This window comes from Notechis scutatus, chromosome 16, assembly GCF_049901735.1.
Source record: "Notechis scutatus isolate UNSWTSFEM ecotype Mainland chromosome 16, rNotScu1.2, whole genome shotgun sequence".
Classification (NCBI taxonomy): Eukaryota; Metazoa; Chordata; class Lepidosauria; order Squamata; family Elapidae; genus Notechis; species Notechis scutatus.
In genome coordinates, this window is record NC_142024.1 from 1,029,923 (window position 1) to 1,053,479 (window position 23,557).

The window sequence follows — 23,557 nt, forward strand, 5'->3', positions numbered from 1 at the left end:
AGAAGAATAGAGTCGGAAGGCACCTTGGAGGTCTTCTAGTCCGACCCCCTGCTCGAGCAAGAGATCTGTTCTGGAAAAATGGTTCTCCAGTCTGTTGTTAAAAGCCTCCAGTGATGATTTGCCAACAACTTCTGGTGGCAAGCTGTTCCACTGATTCATTGTTCTCCCTGTTTGGAAGTTTCTCCTTAATTCCAGGTTGCTTCTCTCCTTGGTTGGTTTCCATCCGTTGCTTCTCGTCCTGCCTTCAGGGGCTTTGCAGAATAGGTTGACCCCCAAATCTTCTTTGGGGCAGCCCCTCAAATGCTGGAAGGATGCTATCATGTCACCCCATGTCCTCCTTTTCATTAGAGTAGATGTATACCCAATTCCGATAACCAGCTCATCCGTGGTAAAGTTGGTGTCGCTGATCACAGCTGCGTGATCAAAATTCGGATGCTTGGCAACTGGTTCATTCTTACGATGGTCGCAGTGTCTCTGGGGCTCCCTGAGCTTGGTGGTCTCCTTGCCGACGTTTCATGACCCAACTAGGTAACATCATCAGTGCTAGAAGGGAGGAGGAGGAAGAAGAGGGTGAGGGGCCAGTTCTTTAAAAATGACAATTCACAGCTTAGGATGTAGACTGTGACTCAGCCATTGTTTAACCAGGGTTAAAACAAGCCATGGCATGTGAAGGAGCGTGGGAAAACAACGCATGTTTTTCCCACACCAGGGAAACCGTCCAGGATTCCGTCCACAGAGGTTTTTTCGGCCCCGTCAGGAACAGAAGGAAGAACTAACCTCATCTTTTTTTTTGGGTGGGGGGGCGATGGCTTCTCCCTCCCCAGGAAAACCAAGGAGTTTCCTGTTGGAGCGAAGACCCAACGGATCAGCCGAGCCGGGAGAAATTGGGCCGAACCTCGCAGAATAGCTAATATTTCGGAAGCCGCTTTTCCCAATTGGAGAAATTAAACCGAGGCTGGCATGATAGCCTTGGCCCATTAATTTTCATCGCTGCTGACGTTACGCCAGCCAGGCAGCCAGCCAGCCAGCGAGTTCAGGGTTGGGTTTTTTTTTTGTTTTTTTTGTTTTTCGTATGGGGCCTCGCGGCCTCGCTCCGGGGAATGAATCGGACGCGGTGCCAACTTCTCCAAGGGCACGCACGGAGAACGAGAGCAGAGAGAGGGCACACAGCAGCCAAAGCACACGCAGCCCTTTTGCACGCCGTTTGAGGTGCCTGCCCAGCGATTCAGCTCCCCAATGGTAGCCAAAGGATTGGCACGGTCGGTTGGATCGTGTGTGGGGGGGGTCTATGCCACCTTAGGGCTTCCAAGCCTTCCCCGGCTGCGGTACGAGAGGACCGGAGAGAAAAAGCGTGTTTTGGAACAGGCAAACATTGACACATGAGCCAGCCGTGTGTGGCAGCTGCCCAAAAGGCCAACACAATCCTAGGTTGCATGAACAGAATCAAGAGCACGTGAGGTGTTAGTACCACTTTATTTTATTTCTTTTATTTAGGAGATTTATATTGCCGCTTTGTGGAACAGCTTTTCTCCAGAAGTTGTGCCAGCTCCATCACTGGAGGTTTTCAAGAAGAGACTGGAGAGCCATTTGTCTCCTGCTCAAGCAGGTGGTTGGACTAGAAGACCTCCAAGGCCCCCTTCCAACTTTACTATTATTCTGTGTTCCGTATTCAGGGCTGAGACCCTTCCTTGTTTCAGCACCTTGGATAGCGATTTATCACGATTATATATTTTTTTAAAAAAAAGTGGCATGGCGGTGTTTCACACTTCCGACCGCTGCAGCACCCCCTCCCCGTGGTCGCGAGATCAACATTCGGACCCTTGGCACAACTGACTTATACTTACGATGGTCGCAGTGTCCCTGGGGATCATGCCGTCCCCTTTTGCGACCTGCTGACCATGCAAAATCAAGATTCATTTCACCATCCTGTAGCTCACTTCACCCCTGCAGCGGTTCACTTAAAGACCCGTGGCGGGTGACTACTGAAACAGGCCTAGGAATCCTTTGAAGTTTGGCTCGAGAATCCTGACTGAATTAGAGCCGTTGCTGGAATCCTGACAATGCGGCGGGAAAAGTCGTAAAGCGGGGCAAAACATTCTCACGGAGCGATAGGATTTGGGGGCTGCATCGTGGGTCCTCAGCGACGGAGGGCTCAATTGTCGTCATAAGTCGAGGACTCTCCCTCTCCATGGGACCCCAGGGGGCTGAAATTTTCCCACGTTCATCCACTTTGGCTTCCAGGCACCCCAGGAATCCCCTTCCGGAAGGGGGGGAGGAGGAGGAGGAAGAAAAAAAAATAACCAGATTTTTATTTTTTGCAAAAGGGGATTAAGATCCGCTCTGCGTCGGTATGACAAACTGGCCCCCCAGGGAAACAGCCTGCACTAGAGATAAGTATCGCCACCTGTTCCGTATTTATCCTAAGCCCCCCCCCCCCATTGGACTACGGGCGAATTTAGATTAATAACCTCCCATCCAGAGGAGTAATTTCCTTTGAGGAGGCCATTTGCATGCCCGCCGTGGCCCAGAGATGCCGTCACTGCAGGCTCTTCCCCGTGTCAGCCCGGATAATGAAGTTGAAAAATAACACGGGAGGTTAATAGGTCCTGCTTATCTCCTCGGAGCCAAACAGGAAAAGGTTTCTCATTTGCAATTTGTTTTTTTTCCTCCTTCTCCTCTCCTCCTTTCAGCTGGATATTGAAAATGGGCTACGGGAGGCTGAAGCCAACCTTTGGCCCGGGAAAAGGGAGCTGCCTCCGGATTCGTCCCCCAGGGAGGCTGTCAAACTCTTCACTGGGTCTGGGACAGGATCCGCTGGCTGGTTCTTGACTCCTTGATCCGTCGCTCAAGTGCCGATCGACCCTTCGGCTGTGGGAGGGTGGGGGGGGGGAGAGAGAAACCCAAGAGAGAAACATGGATCTGGCCGCTTGCCACCGAATACTTTTAATCCCTTAGGATAGGAAAGTCTTAGGATATCTTCAAGCCGAGTTGGTAACTATGAAGCTTGGTAGTATTCTAGTAGACGTTTCATGACCTCACTAGGTAATGTCATCAGTGCTGGTGAACCAAGTTAGGAGAACACCAAGGACCCCACAGTCATCCTCCTCCTCTTGCTCTTCCTCTTCCTCCTCCTCTCCACAAATCCCCTGATGTCCAGTACTGATGATGTTACATAGTTTGGTAATGAAACATCTGCAAGAAAACCACCAAGCTCAACCACCAAGGACCTCACAGTCCTCCTCCTCCTCTTCCTCCTCCTGCTCTCCACACATGCCCCAACAACAATAATTTTAATATCTTTTTTAAAAAAAGGAATCCGGCAGGGGGTGTCCGATGAATTGAATGCAACATCGAACTGAACCCAAAGTTGAGACAAAGTTGGGTGGGAATTGGTGGCCCTCTGAGTGACCACAACTAAGCAATGAAAGCTGTTGGCGGTCTCCAAAGCCTTCCCTCTGGCTGTGCCATTCTGCCTTTGGTGAATTAAAATCTGCTTTTTTTTTTTTTTTCCAATGGTGAATATTCATACTCTCTGACATTTCAATAAGATTTCTTCTCCACCCGCCCAGGGGAGCAGACAAAAGCTAATATGAGGGCAGCGACATCGGAGCTGAAGATGCTCGTGAAATAAAGAACAGCAAATAACTCCAGCAAAATTTGATTTTTTTTGGTCAATGGCCAGCGCTTGTAAAACACACCAGAAAGAGACTTTGGATGCCCGAGAAGCACAGAACAGGTTAAATAATTGGCAATCTGTGGGAAAGAGACCCTGTTGATTTGGTTATTTTTATTTCCAAGTGACTAATCCAGGTGGGGTTTTTTTCTTCTCTTCTCTCTCCTCCCTTTGTCATTGTCCGGAGCAACAGAACAGCGTTTCATAATGCAATTCCTTAAAAATTAATACATTTTGCGCCAGCCAATTATAATCATCAGTGCCTTCCATTTTTTAATATCAACAATAACAAATGGAATGAAAAGGATGTGGCCATTTTTAAGTTAGGAGAAAGCAGGCCAGGCTCTCTCTCTCTCTCTCTGTGTGTGTGTGTGTGTGTGTGTAGGACACACACATACAGACACAGACACAGACACACACACATGAACACACTAAATCAATGCTTCTTCTATCACCTAAAGTTTTGACCTACAGCTGCAGAAGAGCCCAGCCTTTCTCTTCCTAAGCAAGGCAGTTGTTAAGTGAGCATTTCCCCATGATACGACCTTCCTCACCACCATCATTAAGCGAATCCCTGCAGTCGTCAAGCTGGTCAAGCGACCCTGGCCTCATCCCTCTTGACGTGGCTGGTTGGAAGGTCACCAAAAGGGGATCACATGGCCCCGGGCCACCCAGCGACCATCGTAAACACGGGTCAGCAGAGCGTCTGAATTTTGATCCCGCAAACGCGGCAACGGTCGTGAGTGTGGAAAACGGTTCTCAACCATTTTTTTCCCATTTCTATTGGAACCACGAATGGTTAAACGAACTGTTATAAGTGGAGAATTATATGTAAAGTAGAATTACCCTGTTTCCCCTAAAATAAGACCCCAAACTGGAAAATAAGCCCTCGTGCGTCTTTTGGAGCAAAAATGAATATAAGACCCGGTCTTATTTTGGGGGGGAAACGCGGTTTTGATCGGATTGTGTTTGTGGTCTGATTGAGCTGGGAAGACGGACGCTGCCCTCCATTCCTTTTGCATCCTGGGAAATCACAGAGGGTCTGAAATAATTCCTATTTCCCTCCCTCCTTTTTTGCAGAGCTGTGGAAAAAAAGGTCTTTCACCACACCGGCTCCCAAGGTCGTTCACACATCCCGTATATTCATCCAGTGTATTTTTTTTTCCCCAGCTTCTGTGGAAGGTTGCGAGGATTTGCAAAGAGAGAGAGAGAGAGAAAACATTCTTTTCTGGAAGACAGGAATAATATTTTATCTTTTTTTAAAAAAGAAAAAGGAAAAAAAAAAGTCCTTGATTGAAATGAGCTAAAAATAACAGAAGGGAATTATGAGGGATGAACGGGCCCGAGATCAAGTGCTTGGCTGAAAAGCAAGCTGGGGCTCTATCTGCCTTGACAACGCGGCTTATCCAAAGACCTTGGAATGCTAGTTAATTGCCAGGCAGAACATGAGTCAGCAGAACGATGCGGCTGCAGAAAGACACTTTGCATGCGTTGGGAGGGTTTGTGCTCAAAATCGCGGGAAGTCTGGGTTTTTGGGGGGGGGGGTTAGCCTCTTTCTGAACTGATCAAAGATGCCCCAGCCTCCCTTCGTCTCTCTTCCACGGTGGGTGGGGGGTTTCTTAAGCTTTGCTCCCAATGGATAGGTGGCCTTCAGGTGGTGGGCTGTTTGAAGGAGGAGAAAGGCCTGCTCGACCCGAAGGAATTCTGGTCCTTCCATTTTAAGTGGGAATTTGGAAGGACTGAAGAGCCTTTTCTGGTTTCAGGACCTTGGATAGTGATTTATCACTGTGGTTACCTGGTCTATTTGAAAGGGGGAGGAAGAAGAGGAGGAGGAAGAGGAGGAGGAGAAGGAGAAGAGGAGGAGGAGGAGGAAGAAGAGGAGAAGGAGAAGAGGGAGGAGGAGGAGGAGGAGGAAGGAGGAGGAGGAGGAGGAGGAGGAGGAGGAGGAGGAGTGGAGGAGGAGGAGGAGGACAGTGGGGTTTTTTGGTGTTCTCTCAGCTTGGTGGTTTACTTGCAAATGTTTTGTGACCCAACGAGGGAACATCATCAGTGCTAGAAGGGAAGGGGGAGGTTCAGACAGGAGGAGGAGGAAGATTGTGGGGTCTTGGGGTCTCTGAGTTTGGATGCTTTCTTGCAGATTTTGTATTTCCTCACTAGGGAAGATCATCAGTGCTAGAAGGGGGGGAGGAGGAGGAGGAGGAAAAAGACTGGATCCCTTGGTGCATTCTTAGTTTGGATGTTTCTTGCAGACGTTTTGTGACCCAACTAGGGAAGGTCATCAGTGCCAGAAGGGAGTGGGGTTTGCAAGGAGGAGGAAGATTGTGGGGCGACCCAAGTAGATAGCATCATCAGTGCCAGGAAGGAGTGGGGTTTGCAGGAAGGAGGGGAAGGAGGGTGGATCTCTTGGTGCTCTCTGAGTTTAGTTGCTTACTTGGAGACATTTTGTGATCCAACTAGGGAACACCATCAGTGCCAGGAAGGAGTGGGGAGACTTGCAAATAAATAGAGAGCAAACCCCAATTCCTTTCTAGCACTGATGGTGTTGCCTAGCTGGGTCCTGAAACATCTGCCAGGAAAGCCGCCAAACTCAGAGACTGCCCAGGGCCTCAAGGGCAAGACCGGAAAGCGGAGGATCGTATCCCAATATTCTGAACTTCGAAGTAAGTTTCACATTTCTTCCTTCTCCTCCCCATCCCAAAGAGAGTTGGGGACCCTTGGCTGAATCTCCCAGAATTCCCCATGCAGCGAAATCCGTGCCTTTGTTCCCGATTTGCCACGGCGAGACTCCCCCCCCACTTAAAAACCCAGTGCCACCGAAATAGAGCTTGAAGAGCTGTCTAGAATCTGGCACCGCCGTTTCGTCAACCCATCCCGAAGACCGATTTTGCCTTTCATCGGAGGCGCTGGAGAGAAAGACGCGTCTACATCTCTTTGGCGGTTCAATCAGTTTTAACAGATAGACTCCGAACCCTCCCTCCCTCCCTCCCCCCCTCCCTCCCTCCTCTTTATTAAGGAAAAGGGAGCCGGTCACTTTCTGTTTTATTTTTTTTTTAAAAAAAAAACCACAGTGCTCTGTTTTGGCCAGAGGTGAAAAGTATTTTGTTGGTGTTTTTTTTTTCTTTCCCCGTTTTTAATTTGAGCGACACGCAAACAGCAAAGGCCAACCATGTTCCAGTTGCAAATTGCTTGGCCCTGGGTGAAGTTTCCCATCCTGGTGAATTTTTACCTCGAGATGTCTTTATTTAATATTGAAGTGAGGGGTAGAGAGGATGAGCCAAGGATGGTTGGTATCCTGACTTTGCTAGGGTGTCCGTACCGGCAGCAAGGCAGATATTCCAAGGAGCCGGCTTGGACGAGCTGAGACGGTTGAATTACTGCAGCAATTCATGAAAGGATAGAGAAAGGAGAGGGTTTTTCTGGAGGGTACGTGAAATGGGGGTCTTCTCCGGTTGGCGGAGGGAGCTGGAGTGGGTGGTCCTTCTCTGTTTCTCTTGGAGAGCCTCTCCTGGTGGCCTCCTTTCCTTCAGGGTGGGCAGTTTGCAGGTTTACAAAGGCTCCAGGTCCGTGGTTCTCAACCTTGGCCACTTAGGGAGGGGTGGACTTCAACTCCCAGAATCCCCCAGCCAGCTTGCCGGGAGTTGAAGTCTACCATCTTAAAATGGTTAAGACCGAAAAAACTACTGTATGGTCCTCCGCCCTCAATAACTTTAATGAGTGGAATGGCTTCCCTCCATAAGTTATGGGTGCTCCGTCACTGGAGGTGTTGGAGAGGAGATGGGACAAAAGTTTGTCCTGGATTGTAGAGGGTCTCCTGCTTGAGCAGGGGTTGGACTAGAAGACCTCCGAGGTCCCATCCTGCCTTGGGAGTCTGTGTTTCTGAGAGAGAGAGAGAGAGAGAGAGAGGAGGGAGGGAGAGAGAGAGAGAGAGAGGTGGATGGAAGGAAGGAAGGAAGGAAGGAAAGGTGGATGGATGGATGGATGGATGGAAAGAAGGGTGGTGGATGGATGGATGGATGGAAGGAAGGAAGGAAGGAAAGGTGGATGGGTGGATGGATGGATGGAAAGAAGGGTGGTGGATGGATGGATGGAAGGAAGGAAGGAAGGAAGGAAGGAAGGAAGGAAGGAAGGAAGGAAGGAAGGAAAGGTGGATGGGTGGATGGATGGATGGATGGATGGATGGAAAGAAGGGTGGTGGATGGATGGAAGGAAGGAAGGAAGGAAGGAAAGGGGGGTGGATGGAACAGCTTGCCTTCAGAAGCTGTGGCTGCTCCATCCCTGGAAGTCTTCAAGAAGAGCCTGGACTGCCCTTTGTCTGAAATGGTAGAGGGGTCTCCTGCTTGTCCAGGGGGTTGGTCTAGAAGACCTCTGAGGTCCCTCCCACCTCTATTCTTCTGAGAGAGAGAGAGAGAGAGAGAGAGAGAGAGCTGAGCCTCCGAAAAGCAAGACACACACACACGGCCGTGAATGCATAAGAGGATTTTTCTCAACGGGAATTGTGTGTGTGTCTGTGTGTGTTGTGTGTGTCGGAGGAGAAGCATCCATCATTCTGCCGCTCCCTCCCGGCGGCCAAGCTGTGGGGGGGCGATAAGAGGCACCGAGAGAGCATGGCGTGCGCCCTTGACACGCGTGGGTTTCTCCGCCCCCTCCCCAGCCGCAAAGGGGGTTCTCCCCTCCCCCTCCCTTTCCTTACGAATCAATACCCCCCCAACCTCGGTGACTTGGCTGCTTTGACGCCCTCCCAGCCCCCCTGCCCCCCCTCCCCGAAGGAGCCGCGGGGGCCCTTCCGCTGCTGGCCAGGCAGAACCTTCACCCACCTGACGACAGATGAAGGAGTCTTGCAAGGGTCACACCCAACGATGGGAGGGGAGTTTGCTTGCCGTGTTTACACAGATTGGACAAGGGGGTTGCGTTAAAAGAGCAGGCGGGAGGGAGGAGGAGGAGGAGGAGGAGGGGTCCTTGGGACCCGGGAACCAGTCGGGCGAAAAAGGGGGCCCCTTTCTGCCAGTCGAGGAAGGAAGTTTGGTTCCGTGTTGGCCTACAAACCAGGAGGCTGGGAGTTCTAGTGGTGCCTGATGCATGAAGGGTGGCTGGGTGACTTTGGGCCAATCACCAGCAGACAGGGAACATAGAATCGCAGAGTTGGAAGGGACCTTAGAGGCCTTCTAGTCCAACCCCCTGCTCAAGCAGAAGACCCTAGAGCATTTGAGACAAAGGGCAGTCCAGGCTCTTCTTGAAAGCCTCCCGTGATGGAGCCCCCACAACTCCTGGTGGCCAGCAGTTCCACTGGTTAATTCTTCTCACCGTCCAAGTCTCCTTCATTCCAGGTTGCTTCTCTCCTTGAGGAGTTTCCATCCGTTATTTCTTCTCCTGCCTTCTGGGGCTTTGGAGAATAGGAAGACCCCCCCACCCACCCCTCTTCTTCTTCGGGGCAGCCCCTCCAATATTGAAAACATTTGAAACAAAGGAAGTTTCGTTTCAAACCTGAAATACTAAAACAAAACGTTACAAGCCCAGATCGGTTTGCAGCTCCCTTCCAAAGCGTTGGACAGAAATCCTTGCCAGGGCGTAAATGTTGTAAACCTTCCAGTCCTGAGAAACCGTACATTTAAAACCGGTGCCAGGTTGGAGCAGAATAAAATAAAATAAAAACAAATTAAAAACACAAAAACACCTGCAGTTGCAGGAATTCGGAATGCTGTCTTGACGTTTGAGGTGACAGGAATCAATTCTGCAATGACTTAGACTTATCGACTCGGCGCTCACCTTCAACCGTGAAATTTTCCTCTCCTGAAATTAAATAAATAAAAGGGGGCTGTATTGGAAAAGCCTCCTGTCATAAATTGTGTACCGGTTATAATTACACCAGCTTTTTAACCCAGATATTATCCCAAGGCGATTTATAATTAAATCAACAAACGGTCTTGAAGGATTAGAAATGTATTTATTTGAGACTCTTCACCTTGGCAGAGATTTCATTACCTCCTTCTCTGTTACTCCTTCTCTTTCTCCTTCTCCTTTTCTTTCTCCTCCTCTTCCTCCCCCCTGTTTCTGTATTTGTTTCTGTTTCTCCTTCCTTCTTGTCATCCATCCTCCCTCTTTCCACTTCCCTCCCTCTCACCTTTCCTTCCTGCCCCCATTTCTCCCTCCCTCCCTCCCTTCTATCCTCCCTCTTTCCATTTCCCTTCCTTCCTCCCTCCCTCCCTCCCTCCCTTCCTTCCTCCCTTCCATCCCTTCCTTCTACTCCTTCTTTCCACTTCCCTCCCTCCTTCCCTCCCTCCCTTCCCTCCCTCCCTCCCTTCCCTCCCTCCCTCTTTCATATAGGGGGAAAAGGGGGGAATTGTTTCTATTCCTATGTTGTTATTCTGTTATTTATTCTGAATGGTGTTCAAGGTTGGAAAATGACACCATTATTTTGGAACACTTTAATTAGATCAGTAGTTTGGGCTTTAATAAGTGTCCTGTTCTCTATTGCAAATGATAAAATATTTATTTAGGATAGCTAATTTACTCTATGGGAGGAGGAAGGGAGGGAGGGAGAAGAAAGCGGGAAAGAAGGATGGATGGGTGGAAGGAAGGAGATGGGAGGAAGGGAGGAGAAAGCAGGGAAAAAGGATAGATGAAGAAGGAAGGAAGGAAGGAAGGAAGGAAGGAAGGAAGGAAGGAAGGAAGGAAGGAAGGAAGGAAGGAAGGAAGGAGAAAGCAGGAAAGAAGGATGGATAGATGAATGGAAGGAAGGAAGGAGAAAGCAGGAAGGAAGGAGAAAGCAGGAAAGAAGGATGGATAAATGAATGGAAGGAAGGAAGGAGAAAGCAGGAAAGAAGGATGGGTGGATGGAAGGAAGGAGATGAGAGGAATGGAGGAAGAAGGGAGGGAAGGAAGGAAGGAAGGAAGGAAGGAAGGAAGGAAGGAAGGAAGGAAGAACTTTCTAGTGCTTTGGAGACTAAGGCCCCCCCCTCTTCTTTGGGGCAGCCCGTCCAATCTCGGTGCCCTGCTCTCACGTCCCCCCACTCCTTCTTTTCACTAGGCCATTCCCTCCCCCCAGCAAAGTCCTTCCAGAAAGGACATCAGGCAGCCGAGCGAGAGCTCTACCAGGATGACCGGACGTGGGAATAAAGCCGTGTTGCTGTGGCCCATCCAAATCCACCCAGAGCTATTCTCCTGCGCCAGATGTTTCCAAGACATCTGGAAGCTTCTTGGCCAGGCAAAATACGGCAGGGTGCCAGATTCGGCCTCAGGGCTGAAAAGGGCCGCCTGCTCCTTCCCAAACGCCCAGCCCCCCGGCACCCACTTAAGACCCCCACAATGGTGTCGCTCCTTGAATTTTTGGACGGAGGCATCGAATTTCCCCTGAATCTAATTTCCCTCCATCACTGAAGCATAAAAAGAATTAAAAATTCCCTTTTCTTTCTTTGATGAAGGCCAAAACAGCTGCGGTCAGCATGAATTCTTTGCCCTTTTCTTTTTTTTCCCCCGAAGTTCAGCTTCCCACCCCAAATGATAAGACAAATTATATTTCATTTCAATCAGACTTTTAAAGGAGTTCTTTAAATACGTTGGGCACTCAGGTTCACACACACACACACACACCCCAAGATAGAAAGCTATGTAATCTTGGAAATCGGTAGGTTTCTTTTAAAAAATAGCCGTCTCCTTTCTATGGAAGTTTCCGACGATCATCGAAGTGGCACTTAGTGAATTAAGGGGAAAACAAAATAGGTCGGATTATACATGGAGTTTCGGGTGGGTTTTCCCATCTTATGAAGCCCAGAACACATTTCTATGTCTATGTCTTTCCTTTTCCATCTTTTGCTATGACAGGAGACTCAAGAAGCGGCTAGGAAAAGGCTTAATGTAGAACATAAGAGTTGAAAGGGCCCTTGGAGGTCATCCAGTCCAACCCCCCTGCTCAAGCAGAGACCCTATACTATTTCTCACAAGTGGCTGCCCAGCCTTTTCTGGAGGGTCTCCAGTTCCATCCATCCATCCATCCATCCTCTCTGCCATATATCTCAAAAGCCCCCCACAACTGTTGGATGCAAGGCAGAAGTGAAGAAGGAAGGAAGGAAGGAAGGAAGGAAGGAAGGAAGGAAGGAAGGAGGAAGGAAGGGAGGGAGGGAGGGAGGGAGGAGGAGGGAAGGAAGGAAGGAAGGAAGGAAGGAAGGAAGGAAGGAAGGAAGGAAGGAAGGAAGGAAGGAAGGAAGGAAGGAAGGAGGGAGGGAAGGAAAGAAGGGAGTGGGAGAGGGGCAGGGAGGATGGAAGGAAGGAAGGAGGAAAAGGGAGTGTGTGGAGAAGGAAGGAAGGAGAGGAAGGAAAAGAAGGTAGGAAGGAAAGAAGGGAAGGGAGGAAGGAAGGAGAAAGTAAAAGGGAAAGAGGGAGGAAGAAACAGGAAGGAAGGAAAAGAGGGGGAAAGTGGAGAAGAAAGGAAGGAAGGAAAGAAATTTCCACTATGGTCAAAATGCAATTTAATAATAACCTCCTTTTTAATTTTATTTTTCTGGGCTGGGGAGAGCCGTAATATTCGTAATATTCCTGCTATTCATAATGATGGATCTTGCAGCCGATTCCCCCCAAATAATGTTACCCTCTAATTGAACATGTATTTTCCATAAGTGCCTAGAAGACTCTCTGGATCCATCACTATAGCAACTCCATAGACCTTTGCAGTTTGTCATTGCACCCCACTAGTTTCGTGTGTCTTTACACCCCCTTACTCCATAGTAAAGAGTTGCTAACTCTATTTATTTAATACTTGGTTGTCCTTCAAATTCCATCTGATCCCATCTGAAAAGTAAAGCCATGCACCTCTATGTCCTCCTCCTTTTCTTCCTCCTCCTCCTCCTCCTCCTCTCTTCTCTTCCTCCTCCTCTTCTTCCTTCTTCTTCTTTCTTCTTCCTTCCTCCTTCTCCTCCTCCTTTCCCTCTCTCTTTCCCCTTCTTCCCACCTCACCTTCCCAAGAGATTAAAAGTTCAGCTGCGGTGAACTGCCACAGAATGAGAAAACTGGGAAGACTTTTTAAGAAATACCGTGCTATCTTTATACCCGTCTCTAAAAGTACTATTTTAATACATATCTCCAAAAAAGAAGAAAAGAAAAGAAAAGAAAAGGAAGAAAGAAAAAGAACCAGAGTTGGGGGAAAAGCTGGCCTTCCTCCGAGTTCTTACAAGGCCTGTTTAAGAAGGACACCTTGGGAATTGTGGTTTCCTCTTGTTGGAGAAGCAGGAATATTATTAATATATTTGTTTTGCTGAGACTATCTGAAATCCAGCTGTCAGCGGCTCCATTATTATCCCCCCAGGAGAAACAATGGCGGCTTAAGCTCCGCAATAAAAGGCACGTAGATCCCAAACACTGTCATAAAAGTCGTTTCCCCCGTCCAACTTTTCCAATTAGAGGGAATATAAATAACAGAGAAGCACCGCAGAGTTTCCCCCGTTTCAAGTTTTCAGTTCCACTCCGAGCGGCTTCCACATCTATTCATTAGTAGGAGAATCTCCCAGGAGCCTTGGGGAGAAAAATTAAAGCCACCTACCACCAGTCCTCGGCTTACAACAGTTCGTTTAGTGACCATTGGAAGTTATAGTGGCACTGAAAAAAGGGATTTGGGAGCGTTTTTCACCAGTTATGACCGTTGTAGCCTCCCCATGGTCATTCCCTTCCCTTCCCTCTCCTCTCCTTTCTGTTCCTTTCCTTTCCTTTTCTTTCCTTCTTCCTTTCCTTTGCTTTCCTTCTTCCTTTCCTTTCCTTTTCTTTCCTTCTTCCCTTTCCTTTCCTTTTCCTTTCCTTTCCTTTCCTTTCCTTTCCTTTCCTTTCCTTTCCTTTCCTTTCCTTTCCTTCTTCCTTTCCTTTCTGTTCTTCCTTTCCTTTCCTTTCCTTTCATTTTCTTTCCTTCTTCCTTTCCTTTCCTTTTCCTTCTTCCTTCTTCCTTTCCTTTTTCCTTTCCTTTCTTTCTTTCCTTTTCCTTTCCTTTCCTTTCCTTTCCTTTCCTTTCCTTTCCTTTCCTTTCCTTTCCTTTCCTTCTTCCTTTCCTTTCTGTTCCTTTCCTTTCATTTTCTTTCCTTCTTCCTTTCCTTTCCTTTTCCTTTTTCCTTTCCTTTTCCCTTTCTGTTCCTTTCCTTTCATTTCTTCCTCTCTCCTTTCCTTTTTCCTTTCCTTTCCTTTCCTTTTCCTTTTTCCTTTCCTTTCCTTTCCTTTCCTTTTTCCTTTCCTTTTTTTCCTTTCCTTCTTCCTTTCCTTTTTCCTTTCCTTTCTGTTCCTTTCCTTTCCTTTTCCTTTCCTTTCCTTTCCTTTCCTTTCCTTTCCTTCTTCCTTTCCTTTCCTTTTTCCTTTCCTTTTCCTTTCCTCCTTCTTCCTCCTTTCGTTCCTCCCTCCCTCCCTTCTTCCTCTTTCTTTCCAAATGATGAATTCCTCCAGCATCCGAGCTGTGACAGTGAGGAATGAGCCCCCCCGAAACAGGCAGGTCCCCTGCTGAACTGGGACACAGCAGCTGATCCAGAGGGGTCCCTTGCTGGGGGCAGATGCTGTGTGTGGCTCCCCTCCCTCGACCCCCCACCCCTGCAACAACCAAAGGCCTGGAAGGGCCTGGAAGGGCGTGGGAACCTCGCTTGCGCGTTTATCCAATGCTTCACCCTGCTAAACTCTTCCTGGGCACACGGGAGGACGTGACGTGTCGGCCCAAAGCACGAAGCGAGCCTGGAGTGGCCTCCTCTGTGTTCCTGGCACAGGGACAACAAGGGCATTTAAATTACAGAGCCCCCCCTCCTCGTCCCCCCAGCCCCCCCAAGATAGAAAAGGTACATGACCGAGAGAGGGAGGGATGGATGGAACAGGCTGCCATGAGAAATTATGGTTGCTCCATGGCTGGAATGGAACAGGTTCAGATGGTCTAGAAGGTCTCCGCCGAGCTGGGGGCGGACCAGAAGCCCCAGGTCCCTCAGCCTATCTCATGGCTTGAGTGTTCAGAGGCCAGGACTGAGCGGAGCCATTTGTCCTCCAGCTCTACTCGGTCAGTAGAAAGGTCTCGGGCCTTGAGCTGGGGCTGGACTAGAAGACCTCCAAACCCCCTTCCAACTCAGTTCTTCCTGCATTCTGATCACTGATCCAGGGCCCAATGCTGTGCATTTGCGGGGCGGGATATGCGAGCGTCTGCCTTAGAGCGGAGTAGGGTTGGGAGTTGAAGTCCACCCCTCTTGAAGCAGGAGGAATTCTGGGAGCTGAAGTCCATCTGCCTTCAAGCTGCCAATGCCGTTCTCATTTATGCGCTGGAGAAAACCGAGCCTGCCTTCGGGATGCATTCCGACAGGATTGTTCCTGCTGTCCTTTTTGGCAGTGATTTAATTAGCATCTTCCTTTTACAAAGCATTTTAATTCCCTGTTTGAAGTGGGGAGGGAGCATTTGAGGGGGGGTGGTTAAGAGAGAGAACGAGAGAGAGAGAGAGAGAGAGAGATTTCTCCTCTCTTATAAATCAGGAGCTGGATCTCTTAACATTTACAGTTTTAAATGAATTCCTGCCAAGAGTCTCTCATAAGCTAGATTTATATCGGGGTTTGTTTATTTATTTATTTATTTTGCATCGGGTGGTGTCGTTACACGGGCATGGGGGTTGTGTGGGAGAAAAACTTCGTGCAGAATCAGGCACCCCAGGAAAACGGGCTGAAAAGACGCTTCCCCGTTATTCCAAAGGCTAAAGAACAATCGCAGGAAATTGAATTGAATAAGATCCGAGTGAGATCGCTTTTATCGGTGAAACATGGCTAATCTGGAAGAGGGGAAATATCTTTAGGGACGTATATTTTCGGATGTGGAAATATCTACGGGCTTTCCTGCTCAAGCAGGGGGGTGGACTAGAAGACCTCCAGGGTCCCTTCCAGCTCTTTTATTCCGTTGGTCCTCTGCTTACAACAGTTCACGACCGTTCAGAGTTACAATAGCCCTGACAAAAGTGACTTAGGGCTGTTTTTCACACTTACGACCGGTGCTACCTCTCCGTGATCGGGTGATTTACATTCAAATGCTTGACAACGGATTCATAGTTATGACGGTCGCTGTTTTCCCAAGGTCTGCGTGATGCCCTTTTGAGGCAGCCTGACAAGCGAATTCAGATTCTTCACACCCAGGGGGCTGACTTATCAACTGCAGTGACTCGCTTAAGAACCGTGGCAAGAACAGTCATCAAACGGAACCACATTTCACAAATGTCTTGCTTAGTGACAGGCATTGGGGGCTCATTTGCAGTCATTGCAGTCATTTGCAGGACTGCCTGCATCTTTAGGGAAGCAACTTTTGGATGTAGAAATGTCCCCCTTGAGGTTGGACTAGAAGATCTCCCCAGGGTCCTTCCTGGTCTATTATTCCATATTCTATTCTGTATGTTTCTGGGTGGGAATCACCCAAAAGGGATCCGCACATCCAGAGCAACTTCAGATCTCCTGCAGGTTTTGTTCCAATAAAGCGACTTATCGCAATCAAGCAAGTTTGTTTTTTTAAAAGTTTCTCACTGCATATAAAAGTTATGTTTATACACTATCCTCTATAGCCAATTAAGCGTGCAATAGCATTGGGTCTAAGAAAGAACAACGCATGTACCTTAATTTAAAAAAAAATACATTATGGCTAAAAAATGCCGATCGTCATTGGAGCCTCCAGCGAAGTTGTAATATATTCGGCCGGTGCGAGGTTTTTCGTCAGATAAAGCAGGCCCAATATCTGCAAAGGACAATGACGGGCGAGCTAAATAATACACGGGAGAGAAGCGAGATCTGGGATTAAAGGGAAACTTCCTAACGGTGAGAACAAGGAACCTGTGGAACTGCTTGCCACCAGAAGTGGTGGGTGCTGCATCGGTGAAGGTTTTTAAGAGGAGATTGGACAACCGTTCGACTGGAATGGTATAGGGTCTACGCCTGATCAGGGGGCTGGACTAGAAGACCTCCAAAGTCCCTTCGAACTTATTCTGAGAGAAAGAGAGACAGACAAAGAGAAAGACAGAAAGAGAGAGACAGAGAGAGAGAAAGAGACAGAGAGACAGACAGACAGACAGACAGAGACAGAGAGAGAAAAAGAGACTAGTGCAAAGCGTGGTGGTTGGAGGTGTGCAACCAGCCTAGAACAGACAAGGGGCCTTGTGCACCTGGCCGCTGTGTAAAAAGGGGAGGGGTTTTTTCCCTCCACCGTTTTGTGCCCACCTTCTCCCCAGCACGGCTTCCTGCTGGCACGCCTAAACGACTCAATTAGGGATGATTTCAGATGCTGATAATAATTTTAAAAAAAGAAACCCTCGTTTTCCATCTAATTAGATAGGACATTAGTCGATGCCCCATCTTCAATTAGAACACCACCAAAAAAATACATTTTAAATGTACTTTTAATTTATGTGCGCCTTGGATTTGAGCTGAGCGAGAAGCTTTCTGATGGGTTGGTTGACTTCAATGGAGAAGGGAGGCAGCTTCTGGCATTTGACGGGAACGCACGAGGTGGGAGGGGATCCCTAGAGGTCATTTAGTCCATCCCCTTTGTTTTTCCGGTGCCTGGCATTGAAGGGAATTCTCACGAAAGGTGTTTCAGCACCTCGGACAGAAGTTTATCACTTGGGGGAAAAGAACAGCAGAAAAAAAAGGTGACATGGCCATTTTTCACAATTGTGACCGTCGTCACAAGATCAAAATCCGTGCGCTTGGCAACTGACTCGTATTTACAACGGTTAGTGTCCTGGGGGGGGGGGGGTCATATGATGGTGGTCGTACATCGAGGACTGCCTGTGCCTCCCAGGAGAAACCCATTTTCTGTATTTTGAACCAAAAAATAAAATTACAGAGATAGGCGCTTGGTGGTTCTCCAAAATCTCGCCGATGTTACCGTTTTTAAGGGCAGAGACATCCCCGGCGAATTAAACGGTTGATTCATTTGTTGAAAAAGAATTTTTTTTTAAAAAAAAAAAAGAGAGAGAAAAAGATTGGCAGCGCAGAATGAGAGTGTTATGACTTGGCTCAAGCAGAAATCGGCATTTCCGGCTGCCAAAATTCTGCATTTTCAAGATTAGCCTTAATGTGTTAACTCAGCCATCTGTATTTACCCGCAGGGCAAAAGGCTCCTGCGTCAGAAGAGAATAGCTTCACAGAGAAGAGAAAAGGCCAATTAGGCTGGGAGACACAAGCGGATGACTTTGGTGGAAGGGGGAGGGGAAGCCCAGCCTCAGGATCCCTTCCTAGGCGGGATGGGAGACCACCAGGAGATGTCCGCTGCTCACGGGGAAGTCTGGAATTAAATCCGCCCCAAAGGATAAACCACCTTTGCCTATCTATCTATCCTATCTACCAGCCTGTCTGTCTATCATCCATCCATCCATCCATTTATCTATCTGCCACCTATCTGTCCATCCATCATCTATCTATCTGTCAATCATCCATCCATCCATTGATGTATATCTCTCTCTCTTTCTACTATCTATCTATCCTATCTACCACTCTGTCTGTCTATCATCCATCCATCCGTCCGTCTATCTATCTACCACCTATCCGTCCATCCATCATCTATCTGTCATCCATCCATCCATCCATCTCTATCTCTCTTTATCTCTCTCTCTTTATATCTATCTATCTATCTACCTACCTACCTACCTACCTACCTATCTATCACAGGGGTTCTCAGTGGTTTTCGCTTTAAGATGAGTGGACTTCAAGTCCCAGAATTCCCCAGCCAGCTAGGGGTATTTTTTTAGGTGGGATACAGATAGATGGATGGATGGATGGATGGATGGAGGGATGGAGGGATGGATAGATAGATAGATAGATAGATAGATAGATAGATAGAAAGAGAGAGAGATAAAGAGAGAGAGATAAAGAGAGAGAGATATATATACATGGATGGATGGATGGATGGATGGGGGGGGTAGAAATGGGGCGGGGGGGGGTTGAAGGAGTCCATTTTGAATGTCTCCGCATGGCCTCCCCTTCTTTTCTCCTTCTCCCCCCCCCCCACCAGCTGCTGTGAGGAGATCCGAACTCAGCTGACCTTGTCTGTCCCCCCTCCGGCTTTTGTGCCAAGTGACAAATGGAGCGATAGCACACAATAAGCTTCCTAACAGCAGCGACAACGGAGGGGCTTTTAATTGATTCTTGTCCCCTTCCTCTCTCTCTCTCTCTCTTTTTTTTTTTGGGAGGGGGGAAGGAAGTCATTGATTTGACCCTGCAAAGCAGACAGGCAGCCAGTCATTAAGAGACTTAACGGGCATCAAAAGGCGGTTTATTATCCCGGAAGCCTGACGGCTCTTTGTCTTTTAATTATTATTTTAATGACATCTTTGTTATCTCCGGCAGGGCAAAAATTCTCCCTTTTTTCCCCCCTACAAAGGAGAAAAGCCACCTCTTTTTCTTCCCTGCCGCAGAACTACAGGCAGTCCTCGAGTTGCGACCACAATGCAGCCCCAAATTTCTGTGGTTCAGCAAGACAGTGGTGACTTTCCTGGCCACCGCCATTAAGGGAGTCGCTTCCGTTGTTGAGTGAGTCACCCGGCCGTGAGATGATGGGATCAAAATTCAGAAGCAGACAGTCCTCGAGATACGACCACAAGAGAGCCCCGCTCCCCGAATTTCTGGTCAACAGGCTGCCCAAGCGAAGGCATTAAGATGACCCCCGCGCAGCTCTCATCCTAGGCGAGAGGCACTCTGTCCATGCCCAGAGGAGCCAGCCCATCGGCCTTTAAAAAAAGCAGGGCGGTTGGAAATGAGTTTCCTCTCTGCCTCGTTTGGGAATCGGATAATTGCATTGTCGGCAGATGTCGGAAGCAGCTGGAGGGGGATTGCGGGGGTCCCCCCTCGCCTCGCTTCCCTGTTCGGGTTGGGGGCTCTCCAAGGAAGCCCCTCTTCCCTCCAAGCCCAGCCTCCCCCCTGCCCCCCTCCCAAAAGGGGGAGGCTTTGCATATTTTGGGATGGAGGGAGCAAGGAAAGAGGGAAAGGAAAGGAGAAGAAGGGAGGGAGGGAATGAGGAAGAAAGGAAGGAAGGAAAGGAAAGGAGAAGGAGGGAGGGAGGGAAGGAGAGATGGAGGAAGGAAGGGAAGGAAGAGGGAAGGAAGGAAGGGGAAGGAGAGATGGAGGAAGGAAGGAAGGAAGGAGGAGGGAGGGAGGGAGGGAAGGAAGGAAGGAAAGGAGAAGAAGGGAAGGAGAGATGGAGGAAGGAAGGAAGGAAGGAAGGAGGAGGGAGGGAGGAGGAAGAAGGAAGGAGAGGAGAAGAAGGGAGGGAGGGAGAGATGGAGGAAGGAAGGAAGAGGGAAGGAAGGAGGGAGGAAGGCAGAGGATCAAAGAAAGGAGGGATGGAGGGATGGAAGAAGGAAGGAAGGATGGAAGGAAGGAAAGAAGGCAAACCTCTGCCTCCCTGCTACCAGGATCCAGATAAAAACAGGCCAAGCTGCCTGCCTGCCTGCCTTCCCTTCCTTTCCCTCCCCACCTTCCTCTTCCTTCCTTCCTTCCTTCCTTCCTTCCTTCCTTCCTTCCTTCCTTCCTTCCTTCCTTCCTTCCTTCCTTCCTTCCTTCCTTTCCCTTCCCTCCCCTCCCTCTTCCTTCCTCCCTCCCTCCCTTCCTTCCCTCCAATCACCTAAAGTAATCAAAGGCAAACTAGAACAAATTTATCTTGTCCCTTAAGAAACCAGTGCTGATAAGGGAACATTAATAAAACCCACAAACACCTACAGTAAAAGCATAATAAAACATGAGAGCAACACACCAGCCGGGCACTGAACGCCTCTCTTTGCGGTATTAAAATCCGGCTGGGTTACAGCGGAAACTCCAAGCAGGGCCATCAACCCCATTGCAAGCGACTGAGACTGCGGAGCCTTCTTTGTAAAAATTGGGGGGGTCGTGGGGGGAACTACATGGAAAACTACCATTCCAACTTTGTTTTCCTATTTCTTGGCCTGTTCGGAAGCTGTTACCGAAAATGTTCTTTTTTTTTTTTTCCTGGGAAAAAAAATAATTAATTCATTGACAGTTATATGATCGCTTTTCTCTTCCACTAACTTACCAGATGGACTAAAATTGAAGGCAGCCAAGACTTTGCTGGGACGATCTAAAAGGAAATGGGGCACCTTTGTCGAACTGTACATTTTGTGCAATTTTGGCTATTTTGTGCACTCCTGGGAACTTTGAAAAGTGCTGAGGGGGGATACTCATCTCTTTTAAAACTGGCGCTTGTCAATCAACTGGGGGGGGGGGATGTCCCCCTATCCTCCAAAGCAGCGAGGACAGGACCAGAAGCCATGGTTGGAAACTCATTTCTACAAACAGCCTAGAAATAAGGAGAAATTTCTTGACAAGGAGAACCAATAATCTCTCCAGAAATTGTGGCTTCTCCCTCACTGAAGGCCTTCAAGGAGAGACTGGACAGCTATTTGTCTGGAACAGTAGAGGGTCTCCTGCTTAGGTAGGGGGCTGGACTAGAAGACCTCCCAGGTCCCTTCCAACGGTTTGTTATTCTGATTTAATTGGTTCGTTGAAACCTAGAAACTGTCAGTCTCCTTATCGTGCCTCTAGTGCTCGGATGGTGTAAAGTCTCTTGCTTGAGCGGTGTGGGGGGGAGGGGAGGGGGTCAGACTAGATGACCTCCAAGCCCCCTTCTGACTCTTGCGATTCTGCATTCTAACAGGCCTTCTGTGGTTTCTAATCCATGCCCCCTTCTCTTCTTCTCTTTCCAGGAAATCGCTGCCTACCTAATAACATTTGAAAAACATGAAGAATGGCTAACAACCTCCCCTAAGACCAGGTAAGGCCTCTCTCTCCGTCTGGCTTTGCTCAATCGATGCTGGTGCCTTGGAGGGGAGGGGGGGAAGGGCTGGGAAGGATGGGTCTGGCTTAGGGAGGACCCCCCACCCCTCGCCTCTCCAACCCAACCGGCCGTGTCTTCAGCCTTGGAAGCCATTTTTTTTTTAACTTGGAAAGCTTCGAGGCTGCCACATCCGGTGCCTGGGAATTTGGGAATTTCATAGAGGGCTAGAAGTTTAGTCACAACAACATTCCTTTCTCAGAGAGTCAAGGACATGTTGCCCTGCACCTGGAGGGGAGGGACTGGGGGGGGGAATGTCTCCAGTTGGGATGAAGATTTGATTGGGCCATGGGATGAGCTGGTGGGTCCCAAAACTTGGCAACTTTTAAGACTTGTGGACTTCAACTCCCAGAATCCCCTGGCAATAACACCTTCCTTTTGATATGTATTCCCATTGTGTGCCTGCTTACTCTCGCGATCCCTTTCTCTGCACTCTCTCTCTCTCTGCTCTAGACGGTGGAAGGAAAGAAACAGGCATGGATGTCTGAGAGATTCTGGGAGTGGAAGTCCACAAGTCTTAAAGTTGCCAAGTCTGGGGACCCCTGGTATAGGGGATGGGTCTTTTTTTTGGTAGATATTTTTATTATTTACATATATAAACAACGAAGGCAATGTGACCATCCTGGCATTTCTTCCGCCAAGTTAAAAAATCAATAACATACATGCTATGTATACAGCACTAGTTTTGTATAGTGATTGTTGACCAAGGTCCTCATTTTGGTATATATACACTATCACATTCTGGGTCTTCTTATCCTCGTTATTTTACGTTCTGCTTCCTACCGCTCAATTCCAACCATTTGTAAAATCTATTCCATGTATTGTAGTTTTTTTTTCCAGTTCTAGTGTTAATCTATCCAATTCTGCGCAAACCAATATTTTCTTTTATTATCTCCCTTTCGGAAGGGATATTTTCGCTTTGCCATTGCTGGCCATGTGCCATTCTCGCTGCTGTCCGAATGTGTAGTATGAAATATATGCCCCTTTACAAGGGGTGGTATCCAGCCAGTTCACACTGGTTCACCAGAACCGGTTATTAAATTATTTGAATCCCACCACTGCCCTTTACTATAGCTCTCTGTTGCGATTCCTAGTAGAAATAGTTCTGGCTTAAATTCCAAGTGTTGTTCCACCATTTTTTCAAGCCACATCTGAATGTGTCGCCAAAATTCCTTTGCTCTATTACATATCCACCCCATATGGTAATATGTGCCTGGTGGTTGCTCGCATTTCCAACACGTTGGGGGTGCATTTCTCCAGTGTGCTGAGGGGATGGATCTTTGATGTTCTCTTTTGGGAAGGGAAAAAATGTGCCTGGTTCCTGGCTGTGCCGATATGACAACGCTAATAAAAGGGAACTTTGAGGAACTGTTTATCTTGGACTTTCTTAGTTTGGAGTTGGTTAGTTGCAAGGCTGTCATTCCGTACTCGAGGCTTCCTGGTGCCCGGGGTCTCCTTCGTTTGACTTTAAAATGAGCATTTAAAAAAAAAAAAAATTATTGTACATTTTCCTTTATTATACATCACATTTCCAGTTTTGCAACAGCCATGTACTGCCTATATCAAGTCCTTTTTAGATGCGCATCGTATTATACACCCTGTTTATAACCATTATTCTCACAGACATACAGTATGTGTAGTCTCTTTTAAATAGGTAGTATTGTACCTCATAATTATAACTATGGTTTTCATACTTGTAACCATCACACTATATTATATTTATCACTCTATACATTTTAATCTCTATTTGCGTACAGCCCAATAGTGATATTGTTTACAGCATATATATTCTTACATATGGATCTTTGGTTATTCGGGTTTTCTCCCACGTAAGATTGGAAGTATCTAGGCGACATTTTGATGAAGTCTCATTCATCATCTTCAGGCTTGTGTCTTCAGCTTTGTGCTTCTCGGAGTAAATTCTTACATATATATCTATATACCTGTATTTATTTCCATTTCCATTCCAGCCCTCGAATATTTCCAAATATACTTCCTGCCAAAGTGCAATTATCCAAGATTCAGCGAACCCTTGAACTGAACAGGCGCAAATTCCAAAATGATCTGGCGTCTAT

The 23,557-nt window shown here is 47.9% G+C and overlaps 1 protein-coding gene across 5 annotated transcripts in view; it reads left to right on the forward strand.

Moving 5' to 3' along the window:
* Window positions 1-23,557, forward strand: part of CAMTA1 (calmodulin binding transcription activator 1) — a 256,312-nt gene that overhangs the window by 60,089 nt on the left and 172,666 nt on the right. For all 5 annotated transcript variants that reach the window (XM_087944632.1, XM_087944631.1, XM_087944634.1 and 2 more), the window contains one exon: window positions 21,355-21,422. The gene's annotated coding sequence lies outside the window, so the exon portion shown is untranslated. The remainder of the gene's footprint in view (window positions 1-21,354; window positions 21,423-23,557) is intronic.